Below are 22,447 nucleotides of genomic sequence, written 5' to 3'. Positions count from 1 at the left end.
GCAAATAATCTGCTACTTGTACTTTTCTACTCATCAGGGCAGCTGATAAGATTTTGAGAGTGAAATTAATCTTGGGCAGTGATGTAAAACAGTGGGGCATCAGCAGCCATTTTATGCGCTGTAGAACTTCCCTTTCCAATTCCGAATAATATCGAATGCAGGTGTCTAAGCAGCCTAATAAACGGCATAGTTAAGGTGGTGTGGTCAGGAATCGAGCTGGTTTTACCTGACTGGCCACCCTGTTCCCAACAACTGAACTGTGTTTAAAAAATGCCACAGCGGATTGGATATTACAGTAGCAAATAGATAATTTCCCAATGTTTATGATCTTTTCACTATTTGTTTTATTCCACCGCATTCAGCTGGGTAGGATGATATTCATCTGGTTCCATTTTTATTTATGTAATCATAGCCAGAGGATCACTTTTAATGGCTTATTTTCCCCCTCCCGCATCATTACCTGTGGTGTCTCCAACTATATACTGCCCCTTGGCAGCATCATCCAAAAACACAGCATCAGCTTTCACACTTACATTAATGACACTCAAATGCACCTCACCACATCTCTTACAACTCTCCGCTGTCTGACTCCCAATATAGTTTGAGCAGAAATTTCTTCCAACTAAACATTTAGCAAACAGAACCACTGCAAATTGTTCTTGTGCTACTGACTCCATCGTTCTCTCTAGAACTGACCCAGGCTGAACCAGACTGTTTGCCACCTTGGTTATCATATCAGACTCCCAAGGTGCGCTTACAACCACATGTCCATGTCATCACTAGGACCACCTAGTTCCACTTCTGCTAACATCGCCTGACTCTGTCTCTGTCGAAGCTCACCTGCTGCTGAAACCCTCATCCATGCCTTTGTTGCCTCTAGACCTGACTGTCTTAACACAAATACAAAAGCAAAATACTGCGGATACTGAAAATCTGAAATAAAAACAGAAAATGCAGGAAATACTCAATGGGTCAGGCTGCAACTGTGCAGAGAGAAACAGAGTTAGCGTAACCTGCTGAGTATTTCCAGCATTTTCTGTTTTTATTTCTGTCTTAACACAATCCTGACCAACCTCCCCATTCTACCCTCTGTAAACTCTGTCCTTACATCAAGCCCCATCCACCCATGACCCTTGACCAACATTGGCTTCCAAGCGTCCCATTTGGTGCATTGCCAAATTTTTCATTATAACACATTTGAAACATTTTGTTACAGTAAAGATGCTATATAAATTCAAATTGCTGTTTCTTATTGTTTCCCCTTCTTACTTCTCAGAAACAGCTAGTAGCTAGAGCAGTACCTTCAGAAAGTTCTAGCTTTGTGGTCAGCAAGAATTCATAAAAGAGAATTTGTGTTTAACTTGCCAGTCCGTCCCACAGGTTAAATCACCACCAGTCTGCTCTCAAAGGGGAGAGCAGCCCATGTGTCCTCTGGGAACCGTGGCGATATTCACGTTTATTTACACTTTTAGAAAGTGATGGTTAGGAAAACAGCTGTTGACATTATATAGCACCTGGATATTCAGAGATCTTTTGATACACCTCCATACAATGGTTAACATAAGGTAAGGATTCATGCTTTATTCACCTAGAAACATAGAACAGTCATAAGCCAGAACATTTCAAACTGAAAATAGGTTAAATGCAGTGTAACCCACAAGATGAATTTTGAAATCTTGCTATCTGTTTTATATTAACAGTTTCACATATTGTGCACAATTCCTGTGATAAATGGGAAGGTTGGGAAAGTTTGCGTATCGCCATAGCCTAACGTATATTTAGATTATACTTACCCAACAGCCCTCCACTCTCTCAAGATTTGTAATTCCATGTTGGCATTGTTGCTTCACAGCACCATCCACCTGATTATTGAAATCAAGCCTTTTCGGTTTTACAGTTACGGCTAAGATCTTCTTTGACTAAAAAGAAAGGAAAAAATCTATTGCAGATACAATAAGTTCTCCTCTTTATCCTTCTTTGATTTGTGACTTTCTTACATTTTTGTACTATTGGTAATTCACTACACGCGAGGTTTCTTCAGTATAGTCTCGGCCACCCTTGGCCCAAGCACCCAGCGCCCCACCCCACTGCTGGCCAAGAACGGGGAGGTGCTCATCAAGAGCAGCGAAGAAGTCAGTGCCCACTGGAAGGAGCAGTTCGAAGACCTCCTTAACGTCTTCAACGTAGGTGCCCTGGACTCCAGCCTGCCTACCACCATGTCAGCACAAGCCCAACCGACACAAGGCCATCCAACAGCTAAAGAACAACATGGCATCTGGACCAGGTGGAATCCCTGCTGTAGCACTACATGGTGAAGAAGCACTATTTTCATGACTACATGATCACACTTCTCTTATCTGGAAGGAGGAGAACATGCCAGGAGATCGCAGAGATGCTGTAATCATGACCATCCTCAAAGAAAGGTGACACATCTGACTGCAGTAACCACAGAAGAATTTCCCTGTTGTCGGCCACAGGAAAGGTCATCGCAAGAGTCCTCCTGAATCACCTTCTACCTGTGGCTGAAGAGCTCCTCCCAGAAAACCACTACTGATTTTTCCCTCTAAGCACAATTCCCGTACCTGCTAAGGCCCGTCTTCTCAACCTCGCCCCTCTCTTGAGGTGTGGTGATCCTCAGATTAAAATCACCACCAGTCACCCTCAAAGGGGAAAGCAGCCTATCTAAGTCATAGAACATAGAACAGTACAGCACAGAACAGGCCCTTCGGCCCTCAATGTTGTGCCGAGCCATGATCACCCTACTCAAACCCACGTATCCACCCTATACCCGTAACCCAACAACCCCCCCTTAACCTTACTTTTATTAGGACACTACGGGCAATTTAGCATGGCCAATCCACCTAACCCGCACATCTTTGGACTGTGGGAGGAAACCGGAGCACCCGGAGGAAACCCACGCACACAGGGGGAGGACGTGCAGACTCCACACAGACAGTGACCCAGCCGGGAATCGAACCTGGGACCCTGGAGCTGTGAAGCATTTATGCTAACCACCATGCTACCCTGCTGAGACTATGGAGACTCTGCTTTATTTTCATATGACGGTCACTCTCTATGTGATCTGCCTTTCTTCACTCCTTCGTGGGTTACATCATCGAATGACTCTGTTTGATTCCCCTTTGATCAACGGCTCGTTCCTTCCACTTGAACATTGCTGTCTCTCTTTTCCATCTAAATCGTTGCATCAGATAGATCGAGCGGCAATAATGCTTAATAATGGGGTAAGACAGCAATAGGGAAGGAAATAAAAGGAAGCAAATTCTGAAACTCTGGATCTCATGCCAGGTCATGGAGGGAATCAGCAGTATCTCGTGTGACCACCTGAGTTCTGGCTCCCACCATGTCCACAGGCAGGTTCCGAATGCATTTTGGTTGGCTGGAACAGGGGCAGCTGTTTGTCTGAGGTTGACAGGGTTTCCTTGGATTGAGGCTGAGGAGAGGCTGATGGCAGGGTGAGGATTGGATGATCTCAGGCAGATGAAATGTGGTCTCGAGCAGATGCGCCGTGGTCTCCAGTAGTGGATGTGTGGTGTCAGACTTGTGAGGCTGCTCTCGAACTGGAGGCTTCCTGCTGGACACAGCTGCATTCAGGACCCAAGTACCTTTAAACATGCCATTAGCATCTTCCTCCATCTCTGATGATGACACAGCAGCCACCTCAAGTATAGCCTCCAAACCCTCTCCCCCATATGCAGGATCATCAGCAATCCTGCCCGCCCGCCAGCTGCTAATTGGCCATCCAGCAGGCGATCACTGGATGAACAGAGGTCGGAGCAGGAGAGCCTCCACCACCTGCTTCTGATTGCACTTTGGTCGGCAACTCCTTCAATACAGTTAAAGCTCTGACCATTATTCATGAATGGTCACTTCATTTACTCTGATGGATTCAGCTCTAATAAAATCTTTATCGGTTTTAGCTGGTCACAGATGCAGCTTTCAAGACTGGGGACCTACCCAGGAAATAGAATGAAGATGAGCATATAATCAATGTACAACATGACTATAAGAGACTAACCTCCACATCAGTCACTCAGCCACAATGACTAGAGCTGTAGTTTCTGTGCCACTTTCTGCAGACACATCCTTCCATACTGTAGCCTAAATTTCCAATTCCATCATTTAGATCAGGGTAATCAAATAGATCTATTTCTTTACATTTTTACCATCCTAATTCTACAGTAGATCAAGAGAGGCAAGGCAACATTTCATGGTTCTCTTACTAAAAATGCAATTAGTTGCTCTTTCTCAAAAGAGAGATCGTTTTTCTGAGAGGGAAGGAATGTTTGGCACTCAAATGTGCCCAGCCTCTAGTTGAATGGGTTGGAAAAAAGCCTGGGTTTATCAAAGAGGGGTAATTTGCTCTGTTGTTGAGATCATGAGAAGGGTCATTCTGAAGTTGGATTCTGAAGTATTGAGGTAGTTTCACAGAACCTGGACTCAAGCCCAGTTCTGTCAGTGTGCATACCACAGCTCCTTCAGCTTACCGTGCTTCAGAGTGTGCAGTGGAATAAGGATTCATCCCATGCTGTCATACATTTTGTGAAATAACTCTGGGTCAGAGTTTCTCACAAGGCCATTGCTCCCTGGAGAAATAATTTTTTTTCACAAGCATGTGTAACCTGCTTTTGAACCTAGGTTCTGCGACTATGTTAAATCTTCAATTGCAGTTTTTTGGAAAAGATTTGGAGATGCAAGCCAAATTGTCTTTGGTATAAATAATTCACTTAATGGCCAGGATTCTCTCAGCCCACGCCGGGCTGGAGAATCGGCGGCCAAGCGCGATTCGCGCAGCGCAGCCCCAACGCCAGTACGCCGATTCTCCGGAGAGAGGAGAATCGGCGCCGGTTGGGGGCCACTCTAAGCGGCCACCCCCCGCCGCCCCCCCCCCCCCCCCCCCCCCCCCCCCGCCCCCGTGCGATTCTCCGCTCAGGATAGACCGAGCAGCCGCAAAACAAATCCGAGTCCCGCATGAGCAGTCCACGTATGGTCTTACCCAGCAGGACCTCGGCGTGCATGCATCTGGGGGGGTCTGGTGGGGGGAGGGTGGGGGGTCCGACCCCTGGGGGGGGCCTCCGCTGTGGCCTGGCCAGCGATCGGGGTCTACCTATCAGCGGGCCGGCCTCTCAGGCTGGGGGTCACTTTTGCTCTGCGCCGGCCCCTGCAGCCCTACACCATATTACGTTGGGGCCAGCGCGGAGTAGGGAGCCACTGTGCATGTGCGCGTTGATGCCGGCCACACTGCACATGCGCGTATTGCTGCACGGTGCCCATTTGACGCCGGCATCGGCAGCTGGAGCGCCGTGGGTTACTCCAGTGCCGTGCTGGCCTCCTGTAAGGGTCAGAATCACTGCTCCTGTGGGCATGTTGACGCTGTTGTGAAAACGACGGCGTTTACAACAGCATCAACACTTAGCCTCAGGATCAGAGTGATGTACCATCAATCGAACGCGAGACGAGTTGCTGAACAAAAGTATGGCTTTAATATACTAGATGTTAAGACCTGCAGTCGATTACAGTAGAAGGACAACCGCCGGCAGTACTGGGTATTTATACCCTGCCCTGGAGGCGGGGTTAACTCAGCCTCTCGACCAATCGGGGAGCCGTCACATGACTGGTCTCAACCAACCGGTCGAGAGGCGCATGACCGACCAGGGCCATTGATAAGCCGGTGTTCTGCACCAATGGCAGGCAGCTATGCTAATCATACCACCACACAGAGAATCCCGCCCAATATTTTATGTTGATGACACTAAAACGTAAAGGAGAAAGATGTGTTGGCTGAATGAAAGCCATGTCTTCTCTTAGCCCGACTGATGTTGGAGCAGCACAGTAAATGCTGTACAGCTTTCTAGTCTTCAGTAAGAAAGGTACATCATTTCTTTTTATTATAAATTTCGACTACCCAATTTTTTCGAATTAAGGAGCAATCCACCAAGCCTGCACATCTTTGGGTTTTGGGGACGAAAACTATGCAAACATGGGGTGACTGTGCAAACTCCACACAGACAGTGACCCAGAGCTGGGATCGAACCTGGGACCTCGGTGCCATGAGGCAGCAGTGCTAACCACTGTGCCACCGTGCTGCCCAGGTACATAATTTCTATTCATTTCTTTGGGTAGTCCATTGTGGCAGAATGCCATATAATATTAGATTACAATTGCCTATCTCTAATAAAACTTTTGTTTCAGCTTCAATACACACATTTTTTTATATTTGTCAGTCAAGTTATTGACCTGTGAAAGCAGCTTTAAAAACGCTGACCCAATGCATCCAAGTTCGAGGATGGAACTTGGCAGCTTGGAGAATTAGCAGACATACGTTTGGTATGTTGCCTCCCAGGTGCAAGGGTAAGTGATGTCTCGGATCGTGTTTTTCGGGTCCTTAAGGGGGAGGGGGAGCAGCCCCAAGTCGTAGTCCACATTGGCACTAACGACATAGGTAGGAAAGGGGACAAGGATGTCAGGCAGGCCTTTAGGGAGCTAGGATGGAAGCTCAGAGCGAGAACAAACAGAGTTGTTATCTCTGGGTTGTTGCCCGTGCCACGTGATAGTGAGACAAGGAATAGGGAGAGAGAGCAATTAAACACGTGGCTACAGGGATGGTGCAGGCGGGAGGGATTCAGATTTCTGGATAACTGGGGCTCTTTCTGGGGAAGGTGGGACCTCTATAGACAGGATGGTCTACATCTGAACCTAAGGGGCACCAATATCCTGGGGGGGAGATTTGTTAGTACTCTTTGGGGGGGTTTAAACTAATTCAGCAGGGGCATGGGAACCTGGATTGTAGTTTTGGGGTGCGAGAGATTGAGAGTAGAGAGGTCAGGAGCACAGATTTGACTTCGCAGGAGGGTGCCAGTGTTCAGGTCAGTGGTTTGAAGTGTGTCTATTTCAATGCCAGGAGTATACGAAATAAGGTAGGGGAATTGGCAGCATGGGTTGGTACCTGGGACTTCGATGTTGTGGCCATTTCAGAGACATGGATAGAGGAGGGACAGGAATGGTTGTTGCAGGTTCCGGGGTTTAGGTGTTTTAGTAAAGTCAGAGAAGGGGGCAAAAGAGGGGGAGGTGTGGCGCTGCTAGTCAAGGACAGTATTACGGTGGCAGAAAGGATGCAAGATGGGGACTCTTCTTCCGAGGTAGTATGGGCTGAGGTTAGAAACAGGAAAGGAGAGGTCACCCTGCTGGGAGTTTTCTATAGGCCACCTAATAGTTCTAGAGATGTAGAGGAAAGGATGGCGAAGATGATTCTGGAAAAGAGCGAAAGTAACAGGGTAGTTGTTATGGGAGACTTTAACTTTCCTAATATTGACTGGAAAAGATATAGTTCGAGTACATTGGATGGGTCGTTCTTTGTACAATGTGTGCAGGAGGGTTTTCTGACACAATATGTTGACAGGCCAACAAGAGGTGAGGCCACTTTGGATTTGGTTTTGGGTAATGAACCAGGCCAGGTGTTAGATCTGGAGGTAGGTGAACACTTTGGAGACAGTGACCACAATTCGGTGACCTTTACATTAGTGATGGAAAGGGATAAGTATACCCCGCAGGGCAAGACTTATAGCTGGGGGAAGGGCAATTATGATGCCATTAGACATGAATTAGGATGTGTAGGTTGGAGAAGTAGGCTGCAAGGGTTGGGCACACTGGATATGTGGAGCTTGTTCAAGGAACAGCTATTGCGTGTTCTTGATCAGTACGTACCAGTCAGACAGGGAGGAAAGGGTAGAGCGAGGGAACCGTGGTTTACCAAAGAAGTGGAATCTCTTGTTAAGAGGAAAAAGGAGGCCTATGTGAAGATGAGGCGTGAAGTTTCAGTTGGGGCGCTTAATAGTTACAGGGAAGCGAGGAAGGATCTAAAGAGAGAGCTAAGACGAGCAAGGAGGGGACACGAGAAGTCTTTGGCAGGTAGGATCAAGGAAAACCCAAAAGCTTTCTATAGGTATGTCAGGAATAAAAGAATGACTAGGGTAAGAGTAGGGCCAGTCAAGGACAGTGGTGGGAAGTTGTGTGTGGAGGCTGAGGAGATAAGCAAGATACTAAGTGAATACTTTTTGTCAGTATTCACTCAGGAAAAAGATAATATTGTGGAGGAGAATGCTGAGACCCAGGCTATTAGAATAGATGGCATTGAGGTGCGTAGGGAAGAAGTGTTGGCAATTCTGGACAAGGTGAAAATAGATAAGTCCCCGGGGCCTGATGGGATTTATCCTAGGATTCTCTGGGAAGCCAGGGAAGAGATTGCTGAGCCTTTGGCTTTGATTTTTAGGTCATCATTGGCTACAGGAATAGTGCCAGAGGACTGGAGGATAGCAAATGTGGTCCCTTTGTTCAAGAAGGGGAGTAGAGATAACCCTGGTAACTATAGGCCGGTGAGCCTAACGTCTGTGGTGGGTAAAGTCTTGGAGAGGATTATAAAAGATACGATTTATAATCATCTAGATAGGAATAATATGATTAGGGATAGTCAGCATGGTTTTGTGAAGGGTAGGTCATGCCTCACAAACCTTATCGAGTTCTTTGAGAAGGTGACTGAACAGGTGGACGAGGGTAAAGCAGTTGATGTGGTGTATATGGATTTCAGTAAAGCGTTTGATAAGGTTCCCCACGGTCGGCTATTGCAGAAAATACGGAGGCTGGGGATTGAGGGTGATTTAGAGATGTGGATCAGAAATTGGCTAGTTGAAAGAAGACAGAGAGTGGTGGTTGATGGGAAATGTTCAGAATGGAGTTCAGTTACGAGTGGCGTACCACAAGGATCTGTTCTGGGGCCGTTGCTGTTTGTCATTTTTATAAATGACCTAGAGGAGGGCGCAGAAGGATGGGTAAGTAAATTTGCAGACGACACTAAAGTCGGTGGAGTTGTAGACAGTGCGGAAGGATGTTGCAGGTTACAGAGGGACATAGATAAGCTGCAAAGCTGGGCTGAGAGGTGGCAAATGGAGTTTAATGTGGAGAAGTGTGAGGTGATTCACTTTGGAAAGAATAACAGGAATGCGGAATATTTGGCTAATGGTAAAATTCTTGGTAGTGTGGATGAGCAGAGGGATCTCGGTGTCCATGTACATAGATCCCTGAAAGTTGCCACCCAGGTTGATAGGGTTGTGAAGAAGGCCTATGGTGTCATGGCCTTTATTGGTAGAGGGATTGAGTTCCGGAGCCATGAGGTCATGTTGCAGTTGTACAAAACTCTAGTACGGCCGCATTTGGAGTATTGCGTACAGTTCTGGTCGCCTCATTATAGGAAGGACGTGGATGCTTTGGAACGGGTACAGAGGAGATTTACCAGGATGTTGCCTGGTATGGAGGGAAAATCTTATGAGGAAAGGCTGATGGACTTGAGGTTGTTTTCGTTAGAGAGAAGAAGGTTAAGAGGTGACCTAATAGAGGCATACAAAATGATCAGAGGGTTAGATAGGGTGGACAGCGAGAGCCTTCTCCCGCGGATGGAGATGGCTAGCACGAGGGGACATAGCCTTAAACTGAGGGGTAATAGATATAGGACAGAGGTCAGAGGTGGGTTTTTTACGCAAAGAGTGGTGAGGCCGTGGAATGCCCTACCTGCAACAGTAGTGAACTCGCCAACATTGAGGGCATTTAAAAGTTTATTGGATAAGCATATGGATGATAAGGGCATAGTGTAGGTTAGATGGCCTTTCGTTTTTTTTCCATGTCGGTGCAACATTGAGGGCCGAAGGGCCTGTACTGCGCTGTATCGTTCTATGTTCTATGTTCTATCTCAGGACAGAGTAGTTATAGCATTAAGCAGGTTATTCATACTGTGCTGAAAATGTCACATACAGTATTGCTGGAAGAACCACTGGACTCATTGGGCGGGATTCTCCGGCTGCGTTAGCTCAGTAACCGGAGAATCCTGCCCAAAGTCAATGCATTTTTCCATTGTCGGCGTCTCGCTCTTATGAGGGGGCGGGGCAGAAGAATCAAGTCCATTGACACTTTTGGGGGAAGTGCAGAGTTGGTCTTATTTGAAGCGCTGACTTTAACTCTCAGCTATGTTAAAAAGGGAAATATTCAATAAGACCCATTTTCAGGATGTGTAATTACCCATGTCCATTGAGGCAGGCAGTATGTGGACGCACATCTAACCTGAACTTCATAGGTACAGCCTGTCTCTCTTCAATGGGAAGAGAACTCAGGATGTTACAGCCACTGGAACAGTCTCAGAAAGGCTTGGGTTGAAGGGAGAAGACAGGTACCGGAGCAACAGGCCGGAGGAATGGCTCCCTGTTTCTCAGATGTAACGCTGAAGGCCTTGGCAATGGAGGTGAAAAGGAGGAGAGAGGTGATGTTTTTACAGGTGCAAGGAGAGCCTTGAGGCATATCTTCTGAAAGGTGGTGAAGCAGATCAGTTTCTGGTGCCTGATCCCGAAGTGTGTTCCAGGATTTTAAACTCAATGACAGTGAAACCTGAAACTCCCTTCCTATCTCAAAATTTAAACTCCTGTGTTTGTGTTTGCAATGGAGGGCAAAATCACACACAAGTTCTGCTGCAGGGGACTCAGACGAGGACTTCACTGAGGGGGAATATGAGAGAAAACTGATGGCCATGCACACCAATGTGCTTAGTGCATTGGCAGGCCAGCCACAGAGCCTCACGCCATTGTCAAGAAGCATGGAGTCGTCTGGCACAGGGGCTTCACACAGAGATTGGAGTCCATCCACCCCAGCTCCATGACAGCCGTGCTGGAAGTCATGTGACAGCAGCTTGTTTCTATCTGCTGACTCAGTCTATTGTCATCATGGAAGTACTTAAAGGTGCTTTCAGGGTCTCACAGCAGGTCAGCAAATTGTGCTCCAGTGATGACTAGGATTTCTGAGGCACCACCCTGTGGAATGTCAGTGGCTCTGTGGAGCATGAGCCTGTTACCCTCTCTCAGCATGATAATATTCATGCTCCCACCACTGCCACCCAGCAGTGTCCATGCTGTTGCTCTTTAGCCAGTTCAGCCACAGTTGCCCATGCCAAGGTGGTACAGTCCAAAAGCCTGGACCTCAGGGCCCTGAGCTGCTTGAAGACCATCAGTCAATGGGATAACACTGCATTATCATAGATCATAGAATTTACAGTGCAGAAGGAGGCCATTCAGCCCATCGAGTCTGCACCGGCTCCTGGAAAGAGCACCCTACCCAAGGTTAACACCTCCACCCCATCCCCATAACCCAATAACCCCTCCACCCCATCCCCATAACCCAATAACCCCTCCACCCCATCCCCATAACCCAGTAACCCCACCCAACACTAAGGGCAATTTTGGACACTAAGGGCAATTTATCATGGCCAATCCACCTAACCTGCACATCTTTGGACTGTGGGAGGAAACCGGAGCACCCGGAGGAAACCCACACACACACGGGGAGGATGTGCAGACTCCGCACAGACAGTTACCCAAGCCGGAATCGAACCTGGGACCCTGGAGCTGTGAAGCGATTGTGCTATCCACAATGCTACCTGCATTGGAGCATTAGGAGAGGTAGAGGCACATGTTAGACCGGTGCTAAAGGAATGCATAAGGCGATAGTTCAGTTTTGTATGTATTATTGGAAGTGTTGTTATGGAATGTTATCTTTTGGGATTCTTTTCAGGATTTTGACCAAAAGAACACTGTGAAGGTCCACAATAAAGGTGGAGAACTGTAGAACAAGCCTGATGAAGAAATGTGATGTCAGAGGTACCAGATAAGTAGGTGGTTACAGATATGCCTTCTGGAGTGAAAGGGTCCTGGATGCATCCTCTATTCCTCTACTACCTCCACCACACACAACTCCCACTCTCGACTGCCTGGGCTCCATTTCAAGTCATGCTGCAGCCAAAGAGAAACTGCAACTATAGCCCCCATTACTGAAAGCAGGCATTTTTCCTGACTGGCCTTTCAATTGACCTCTTTGTAGAAGTCCAGCATTAGACGCTTGTAAATCCAAAATCTTTTCCAATAAAACAGCAAGGTGGCACAGTGATTATCACTGCTGTCTCACAGGGTCCGGATTCTGGCCTTGGGTGGCTGTTTGAAGTTTGCACCTTCTCCCTGTGTCTGCATGGGATTCTTCCAGGTGCTCCAGTTTCCTCCCATAGTCTAGCAATGTGCAGGTTAGGTGGATTGGCCATGCTAAATTGTCCCTTGGTGTCCTGGAATGTGCAGGTTAGGTGGGGTTTCAGGGTTGCGGGGATATGGCGGAGGAGTGAGCCTAGGTAGGGTGCTCTTTCAGAGGGTCAGTACAGACTCGATAGGCCGATTGGCCTCCTTCTGCACTGTAAGTATTCTATGAACGCTTAACACCGTCCTTCAACTCACTCTGCAGCAACAATAAAAACATCAAAAGCAATTCACCTGCAAATCCCATGGTGAATCCCTTTAAATAACAATAGTGGGGATGCCCTTGTGCAACTGAATGCATGTTTATCTGGGAATGTTTAAGAGCAGGTAGTAACAAGACCTGTGAGGTGCTACATGACAGACTGGGCACCAAGTCAGCATTAGGCGCTACCTGACATCATTATCCACCCACTCCACATGCTTCCAGCACCTGCATGGCACAGCTCCACCTGCACCTTGCAGTGCCACACGAACTGCGTATGTTTTTAATTTAATCTCCAAATATGCAGCAAGAAAATCTTTCAAAATAAAATTCATCCGTTGTCCTTGATCAGGCAAAGAGAAAAAAAATTATGAAAACATAAATAAAATTTATTAGAAACTAAAATATACAATTAGGGTGAAATCTTAAAATTAAATATATATATAATATATCCCTCTGAAAGCATGCTTCTAAATTTATTTTTTTCGAATAATGACTCTTGTGTACAGGGTAATTATGCAAAACTAAAATAATTAGAAATCTGTGAAAGCACTAAAAAAGCAAATAGTAGTCCTCGGCTTCTGAATCTAAAACTGAAAATTGCACAGCGAGCCAGCTGGATGGGTCACAATGGTCTATTCTAGTTCTATACATTTTGGTGTCCGTGTACTTTGTACTTAAAAACAAGCTGTGTTCATTTTAGATAAAAAATTATGTCATTGTGCGTGAAATTGCTGCACCTTATTCAGTCTAACCAGAAACATTGAATTCTCCCTCAATGTACCTGAACAGGCGCCATAGTGTGGCAACTCAGGAGGGTTCACGGTAACTACATTGCAGTGTTAATGTAAGCCTACTTGTAACACTATAAAGATTATTACTATTAGAACAGGATGATGAGCACCAAAAAACAGCAATAAATCATAGTTTTGCTTGTATTTTATTTGTTTCAGTTTTCATTGTCATAAATAACATACCCTCATACCATTGGTTTTCGAACCCGAACAAAAACATGTTAAGTTAAAGAGAACATTGAAGGGAGAACATTTTGTCTGGATTTCATATTCCTAAGAATATATTGTTCAATGTTCAGAATATAGGAAAAGGGGGATATTTTAATATACTGTATTATGATAAGGTACAACTGAATAGTAATTTGAATGGGTCGGATCATGCAACAAAGCTTTTAAGGTTATCAAGGTGATGCAAAAATTAATTTATTTTTGCTTCATGTAGTCACAGAGGAACAGCCTGTGTAGAGATAAGGATCTAACAACTGTGCTAAGCTGTAGCTCATCAGCTTAAATCTAGCAGCCTCTTTGATTACAGATCAAAAGCTATCTTTGTAGCTTTCATCAGATACACTGCTATGATCTGTAAGATAGTTTTCTTACAGGCAAGGTGCCAGTTTGAAACAGACAGACTCTAAAACGTGACAGGAGATGATACATGGATTAGATAGGTCAATTATATACTTAATCTGCCTTTGGAGGATTAGATGGTCATTGATTTGGTTTCTGCATATGGCTTGACCTTAACAGTTACCAGATATGGTAAGTTTCCTTGGACCAGTAAGTACTTAATCATTCAGTGACTGGATTTACTGCCAATGTGCCAGGAGTTGAAATGTCATGGTTATGCATCCAAAAGATGAAATACAATTTTACAGCTTCAAATTTATAAAACTCGAATGTTAATGTCATGATATTATCTGAAGCCTTTTTTAAAGGCTTTGATTTTTCTCACTCCTCCCTCTACTTTCATTCTTCTTATGATATTGACTAACGTTGGAGTTCATTTCCACCTGCATGACACCCACTGGTGCCTTGATCAAGTCTCCATTGTTTGTGGATAGCGGTGAATGTTAACATGCTCCATGGCTTCAGTGTACGTTACAACCAGGTCCAGTCTTGTCCCCGTTGAATTTTAAAAAAAAAGATTTTTAATTTCTAAGAAACAAGGGATTTGATTTTTAATTCAGGGTTGTGTACGTTCACGCAACACAATCTTCGAATGTAGATCCTCTAATTGTGCTGAAGCTAAGCTCTGCCAGGAGGTGGGAGCTGTCTACTGAGCATGATCATGAAAGGCAGATGGCCACCAAGACAGGGTCTGCCGCTATCTTGTAGGAGAGAGGAGGCAGGACAATTGAGGACCAACAGCCTCACGGTGCAGAAAGGTGGCCAAACACCTAACTACAAAGGACTGTGCCTGACCTCTCACAAAACCCTCGAGTGGCAAAGTTTCTCCTCGTCAACAAATTATTAATCGTTCCCCGCATTGAATCCTGTTAGCTGTGCACTAACGCAGTGCCAATGCGGCACAGTGGTTAGCACGGCTGCCTCACAGCACTAGGGACCCCAATTTGATTCCTACCTTGGGTAACTGCCTGTGTGGAGTTTGAACATTCTTCCCGTGTCTGTGTGGGTTTCATCCAGTTGCTCTGGTTTCCTCCCACAGTCCAAAGATGTGCAGGTTAGGCGGATTGGCCATCTAAATCGCCCCTTACGGTGGGGTTGCAGGAATAGGGAGGGGGATTTGGGCCTAGGCAGGGTGGTCTTTTGAAAGGTCAGTGCAGACTCGATAGGCCGAATGGCATTCTTCTGCAATGTAGGGATTCTATGAATGCGCACCATCCTGTTCGGATTTGGTGGTTTGTGAATTGGAAATTGCCATCTGGCTCTCCTCAACCCATTAACAAGCTCCCCAAGGAGCTTAACAGGCTATTACTTGGGGTTGAGGGGGTTTCCCAACTCCCCCACCATCCCTGTCCTCACTATGAAAATACCTGTGCATTCCAGAGGTGCCGGGACACTGACATGTCATCTGGGAGCATCATCTTCAAAGCACGCCCACTCCCTTTCTTGCGCCAGGGAGGTTGAAAATTCCAACCTAAATGTCACCATTCACTATTTTGCACTCCACTAACATCACACAAATAAATCAAAATTAGCTGGCCGTTCATCTTCATCCCAATTGTGGGTTTCCTGGCACAGAATGGAATTCCAAATGTAATTCAATGAGATGAAGTACAAGTATTATTCATTACTTTTGAGACATTTAATTATGCCATGCAAATAACCAGAATTGTACTTTCCTTAAAAAAATTTTGTTAAACAAACAAAATGAATATAACTATTTTTACTCAATGTAAAATAATTAGAAATTAAGTAGATATTTTGACATGATATGGTGCAAATGCAAGTATAACATCCTTAATGTAAAATAATTATTAAGGGCAGTACAAAAGTCAATTAGAACAAATTGTGAAACCAAAAGGAAAAATCAATGTATTGTAATAAACCATGAACATAATTACGATAGTTAGTTTCCAACAACATTTAATTTTGGAATATATTGTGATCCTCGAAAACTAAATTTTTGAAATATCCTTGTTTTCCTACATTAAGACACAACACATCACCAGAATCTCTCTAACTCTGACTCTCAAGACATGTTCTGTGAGTGCAAGGTTAGATATAAAGGGGTTCATTTCTCCCAATCATCTGCTGTAGTAAAAGCTATGTAAACTCCAGAAACACAGTAGAGATTTTCCAATGTTTGCCACTTTACAACCAAACCGAAGTAGAAAGGGTCGAGAGCTTCACATTTTTAGGTGTACAGATCACTAACAGCCTGTCGTGGTCCCCCCACGCCGACACTATACACTATAGTTAAGAAAGTCCACCAACGACTCGACTTTCGCAGAAGACTGAGGTAATTTGGCATGTCAGCTACGACCCTCACCAACGTCTACAGATGCACCATAGAAAGCATTCTTTCTGGTTGTATCACAGCTTGGTATGGAGCCTGCTCTGCCCAAGACCGCAGGAAACTATAAAAGGTCGTGAATGCAGCCCAGTCCATCACGCAAACCAGCCTCCCATCCATTGACTCTACCTATAATTCCCGCTGCCTCAGAAAGGCAGCCAGCATAATTAAGGACCCCACGCACCCCGGACATACTCTCTTCCACCTCCTTCCGCCAGGTAAAAGATACCAAAGTTTGAGGTCACGTACCAACCGACTCAAGAACAGCTTCTTCCCTACTGCCATTGGCAGTTTGAATGGACCTGCCTCGTATTAAGTTGATATTTTCTCTACAACTTGCTATAACTGTAACATTATATTCTGCAGTCTCTCCTTCCTTCCCTATGTACGGTATGCATTGTTTGTACAGCATACAAGAAATAATACTTTTCACTGTCTACTAATACATGTGACAATAATAAATCAAATCAAATCAAAAAGTTATGGTGGATAAGTGACAGAACGCCAATGAATATTCACCATCAGATTATTTAAATTGTATTGATTGCTCTGTTGGTTTAATTTCCTTTTCTTTTATAAGTTGCTCTTTCAATACTTCTGTTCCCTGCTCAGAAATCTGTATTATTTTTTACTTCACCTTTAAGTTGCTGGTTCTCTGTCTGTTTCTCTCCCTTCTGCTCCTTTCCACCTTTCTCATTCTTGCTTCTCAGCAATCCTCTCCTTTATTCCTTTCATTTCTTCCATTTTTTTGCATCGGCATAATGGCGCAGGCTGCATCTCCTGCCATTTTACATAGAATTTACAGTGCAGAAGGAGGCCATTCGGCCCATCGGTCTGCATCGGCTCTTGGAAAGAGCACCCTACCCAAGGTCCACACCTCCACCCTATCCCCATTACCCAGTAACCCCACCCAACACTAAGGGCAATTTTGGTCACTAAGGGCAATTTATCATGGCCAATCCACCTAACCTGCACATCTTTGGACTGTGGGAGGAAACTGGAGCACAGGAGGAAACCCACACACACACGGGGAGAACGTGCAGACTCCGCACAGTGAACCAAGCCGGAATCAAACCTGAGACCCTGGAGCTGTGAAGCAATTGTGCTATCCACAATGCTACCGTGCTGCCCTTTGTTTGTTTGTATTATTCTTATCAAATTCTGAATCCCATTTGTGTACCTCCTTTCCTATTCCGTTTCATCTTACATACCTTCCCACTTTCTCTCTTTCACTCATCTTAATATTTCCACCATCCTCCATTTGTTCCCATTGCCTTTGCAATCCCACTCTTCTCACCTCAGTCCCCTCATGCGTTCATATCTTTGCTCATTTTCCATTATCTTATTGTTTTTCTTCATGCCCTTCTGCATTCTTTCCTTTTTTACGTCTTCCTGCTTTTACTTTAAAATTTAGATTCCCTGGGCTGGATTCTCCGTGCCGAAATCGCGCTTGGCGCTGGGGTGGAAAATCCGAGATTGGGTCCGATGCCGCTCCTGTGATTCTCCGGTCCCCGGAGAATCGCCGCCAATCGGGCGCGCGCGGTCGATGTGGCGCCGGTCGGGGGCCATTTAAAGAGGCCCCTGCAGCGATTCTCCAAGTGCAGCTGGCCGAGTTCCCGCCGGCGTGGTTCACTCATGGTTCCACCCGGCAGCACTGGGCTTGGCAGCTGCGGACTCAGTCCGCATGCGCCTTGTGGGGGGGGGGGGGGGGGGGGATCATGCGCCTTGGGGGGGGGGGGATCATGCGCCTTGGGGGGGGGGATCATTCGCCTTGGGGGGGGGGAGATCATTCGCCTTGGGGGGGGGGATCATTCGCCTGGGGGGGGGGATCATTCGCCTGGGGGGGGGGGATCATTCGCCTTGGGGGGGGTGGATCATTCGCCTTGGGGGGGGGATCATTCGCCTTGGGGGGGGGGAGATCATTCGCCTTGGGGGGGGGGAGATCATTCGCCTTGGGGGGGGAGATCATTCGCCTTGGGGGGGGAGATCATTCGCCTTGGGGGGGGGAGATCATTCACCTTGGGGGGGGGAGATCATTCGCCTTGGGGGGGGGGGAGATCATTCGCCTTGGGGGGGGGGGAGAGATCATTCGCCTGGGGGGGAGGGAGATCATTCGCCTTGGGGGGGGGGGGAGATCATTCGCCTTGGGGGGGGGTCCCCAGGACTGCCAGGCTATTGATCGAGGGCCACTGATCCGCGGGCGAGTGCGATCTAGGGGGCGCCTCTCTTCTTGCTGTCGCTCCCCGGTGTGGGTCCGCCATGTCGCGTGAGGCAGCCGACACAGGCAGCCGCTGTGCGCATCCGCGGACCCCCAACCGGAAGTGCAGGGCCCCATAGCGGCAGCTAAAGCTGCGCGGAGCACTCCGGGGCCCTGCTGGACCCCTCCAGGTAGGAGAATCACTCTGGACTTTCTCCAGGTAAGTCCAGGGTGCTTCGCGCGCGTCTTTTCGCCGGGCGTGGGGGCATAGCCCGATTATTGGAGAATCCTGCTCCCTATATACTGATCCCAACCTTCCCCTTCTCACCTGATTCCTTTAATCATACTATCTTCTGTCATCTCCAGAAGAGTTGACTACACAACCATATCCTTCTCCCTTTTCTGGCTTGCCCTTCAAATCTTAGTCCCCATTCCTTCCAATCCATCAAGAGTTAACCTCACTTCAATCAATGTCCCTGTCTCCACCACTTCAACCCACATCCTTTCTGCCCCACCAGCAGAAATATTCAGTCAAAATACCTGCCCACACACAAATGCCTAAAACCTAATTTTGAAACCCAACACTTTCACTTGAAAGAGACCAAGGCCACTTATTTCTGTTATCATGTCAACTGCCTAATCTTCACTAGTTTTGAAAGTGGCCTATGCCTTCAGCATCCTCCCCTACTGCCTAATCTTCACCAACTGGCGCATTGTAAAAATTGTATTTGCAAAGTTGAAAGATAGAAAAAGCTGATTTGCACACCCTGGTGCAATTTATTGTTGTTAACTGTATAAATTCTGGATAATTCCCCCCACGGCACAGCTGCCCAAACTTCCGTCTCTGCCCCAACATTTAAAATTATCCTCGCATTCTGATTCATTAAAGGGTCAAGTTGCATTCAGCACAAACAATAAAAGCAATAGTGCAGCACACCCCACATGATTGCATCTCAGATTGTTTTCATATTTCACCTCTATTTGCAAGGGGAACTCGTTTGTTCATCATTCTGCAGTGAGAGGATAATGAGTTATTTTGCTTAAAAAACATCTACAAGAGCTTTCATTTCTCTCCCCCGCTGCTCAGGAAGAATCCAATTAAATACCATTTGACATATCAACATTTCAGTATTTCAGCATAATTAAATACAAAATTCCACAAGACATTATTAATAAATCATACTCCTGAAGCTACAGTCACATTAATCTTGATCCACGATAAAGGCATCAGGTTTCATTCAATTCTTTCTCGCTCCTCGCTTGACGTCACTGATCTTTTGACACCACTGTCGGTTTTCTATTCGATAGAAACTACCACTCCTATTCCAGTCCTGCTCATGAGCATCAGAATCCACACCTTGCAAAGTGGCCGTCCTTCTCCCTTGAAATTCTGATCACATAGTAAATGACGCCTGTCCTCAGCGGTGAAAGCTACTCAGAGAGTAGAGCACCACCAATGATGTTGAGTGGCCAAAGGGCCACACTTTAGCAACAGAAATGAATACCCCCCCCCCCTCCCCCCGTAATGATCATTTAATGACAAACACCCAGAATAGCTTTTAATAATATTAGCTTAAAACAAAGTTGGCACTTATTTTCTGGAGGGTCATTCATAATTGTAGTCATTTTTGTAATGGGTCAGGACTAATACTTTGTGTATATTGCATTGAATATTTCAACTTGTATTCCTGATAATTGTCTTTGACAATTGTAAGAACCTTGCTAATAAGGCAAGGATTTTGTTTCCATTTTTAGGTGCCATTTTCTTAAGCTTCTCTCCTGCAAGAATTGACATGCTGGAATACAATTCCAAGTGTGTTGTTCAAGCTAGTGCATGTTGGAGACTTTCTTGATCTCTCTCTGATCAATCTTACTGCACAGTCCACCTGGCTGATCATGTGATTCAACATGATTTTCAGAATAATGTTAATCATTTGTTATTTTATAACAAAGAAGTCAATTTACAGAGCATATGATAAATTTTACGTGCACTCTGCGGCCGCAATTCTGTCGGGCCGAATGGAGTCTTGCCCGCTGCTCAGAGAACACCCTTCAGTTCCATTAGGTAGGCTCGATGGAATCAAATAGTGAAGTGGCCACTGTCGGGTCTTCCCAATGAAGACCCCAATGCTGGGCATCTCACCCACCAAGAGGTACCAGTCACTCACAGGCTAGCAGCTCTTCATGTCTCCAGTGAGGCATCCTGGTGGCAGGATCTTCATGGGATCCCAGACCAAAGATGATTGAAAGTGGGGTGGTGCCCAGGTGAGAGGGGTGCAGTGTGGGTCAGAGACAAGGGCAGATGGTGGCTATCAGGCACCCCTGCCATAAACCGACCATAAAAGATGTTGATTAGTGATCAGGCGGCATTGTTCCCGTGACCCACTGAGCAGCTTCCAGAAAACCAAAGACTTTGTGTTCCGGGGGGAAAATGGTTGCAAAGCTGAAACTTAAAGGTATTGATGGAAGGGCACCACCAGGAGTGGAGCCTTCGGCTTAATTTGACCCAACACGGGAAACCTCATCCGACCCGGACACGGAATCCAATGCCAGGTCCCTCAGTTCGGTCTAGAATGCATGATAATGAGGGACATTCCCTGGGAGGCTGCTGGCAAACTCAACAGGGCTCGTTCAGTGTCCTTCTGAGGGAAGCCTTTGTCAGCCCCTTCATTGCTCTGACTTAATCAGAGGGGACTTTGCTACTGCTGGGAGATAGATGCAGGGCTTCACCCACAATTGAGTGGATTGCATTAAACTCAGCCCCACATTTTGGTCTTGGAAATAAGCAGATGCAGCGCAGCTTTTTGCATACATTGAGCATTAGTTGTTCAGTGCTTATTAAGCAAAAATTAAAGGGCAAGGTGTGCATTTGCTTAGCAGCGGCTTTATTCTCACAGTGTGAGAAGAACCTACCCACATTCGAAGCAGATGTTTTAACAGTAGAGGGAGCTGAAGAGTTTGAGTTGGTAAACATAATTGGATTGAGCTCAATTAATTTTAGAGTGGAAAACCTGTTTGAACACTGCAACATGGGTCTTGTGTTGGTATGACTTTGCTGAGTACTTTAGAGGGAGGTGAAGTGAACATAACCCAGGAGCTTGTGGTCTGTATTCACTTCCAGTGTTGTAGTGTGAGGACCTCAGTTGTGCCAGATGCTCATTCTCTCTGAGGTTCAGTGTGTGCAGAGACCATGTCAATCTGAGAAGATAATCACAAAACGCCTGCAATCAGTGCTGCAGCCAACAGCAAAGGCTTACACTCACATTGTGCCTATGAATGTAACCAATATCCTAAGAAACTGTAGAGGAACATATGGACGTTCAGTATCAGATCAGACTTAAATTACTGGAGGTTGGATTGACGCAGCAGCAGTAAATGTTCTCTGATCCAAGGGATGTTTCCTGTTGGTGCTTCAAGGTTCAGTACGTTGGGACTTCTAGTGGCGCAATGTAAGGGGAAGACGCATACGAGGTGGCTCCCACTGAGGAACTGGGTCTTTTCACCTTTTTCCTTGGCACCACAGGTTGTTTATTCCTTGCAAACTCCTGAAAGTTATCGGTGTGGACTTCTCTCTTTGCTGAGATGTCCAGTAAAAACAAAGCTGAGAAAGTTTTGAGCAGAAACTCGTCAACGGAGTCTGAAGCCTCTCGGGGCTCAACTGGAGGTAATATGGCAGAGTTAGCTTCTTCCCCTCCGTCCATCCACTAACGGCTGAGACTTTCATGAGTATTTTGGTGAAAGTGTTTGAAAAACACCGACAACGCATGTCAGAGGATCTTAAAAGAGCAATCGAAGAGGCCTTGGCCCCCATTTGAATGGCTCTGGAAAAAATTAGAAAGACCGTCGAAGTCCATGGAGTCAGGACTAAGAGCTTGGAGGCGGCTTCATTGGACCACAGAGATTGGATTGCCGCACTGGAATTCGACCTGACTTCGGTGGTTGAAACTAATAAGTCATTAAGAACCGAGCTGAATGACCTGAAAAACAGGTCTCGGAGGCAGAACATCCAGATTGTGGGGTTGCTGGAGGGGATTGAGGGCCATACCCCCACGGAATATTTCTCAGACTTGTTCCTCAAAATGCTGGATGTGGGCCTGAATTCCCTGCCTGAATTAGACCGGGCCCACCACTCTCTTCGACCGAAGC

General features: G+C 46.2%; 1 protein-coding gene and 1 long non-coding RNA gene across 24 annotated transcripts in view; one reads left to right on the top strand and one right to left on the bottom strand.

Annotated features, from left to right (window-relative positions):
• The window catches only part of LOC119973074, a 46,467-nt gene extending 28,798 nt beyond the window's left edge, over positions 1–17,669 (bottom strand). The window contains exons 1-2 of the long non-coding RNA XR_005462226.1: positions 17,402–17,669; positions 1,794–1,919 (exon numbers count right to left, since the gene is read on the bottom strand). This is a non-coding gene — a long non-coding RNA (uncharacterized LOC119973074). The remainder of the gene's footprint in view (positions 1–1,793; positions 1,920–17,401) is intronic.
• Positions 1–22,447, top strand: part of cadpsa (Ca2+-dependent activator protein for secretion a) — a 736,161-nt gene that overhangs the window by 625,014 nt on the left and 88,700 nt on the right. The gene's annotated exons all lie outside the window — the stretch shown is intronic.

This window comes from Scyliorhinus canicula, chromosome 11 (genome assembly GCF_902713615.1).
Source record: "Scyliorhinus canicula chromosome 11, sScyCan1.1, whole genome shotgun sequence".
NCBI classification, from domain to species: domain Eukaryota; kingdom Metazoa; phylum Chordata; class Chondrichthyes; order Carcharhiniformes; family Scyliorhinidae; genus Scyliorhinus; species Scyliorhinus canicula.
This window is presented reverse-complemented; position numbering and strand designations above follow the sequence as displayed.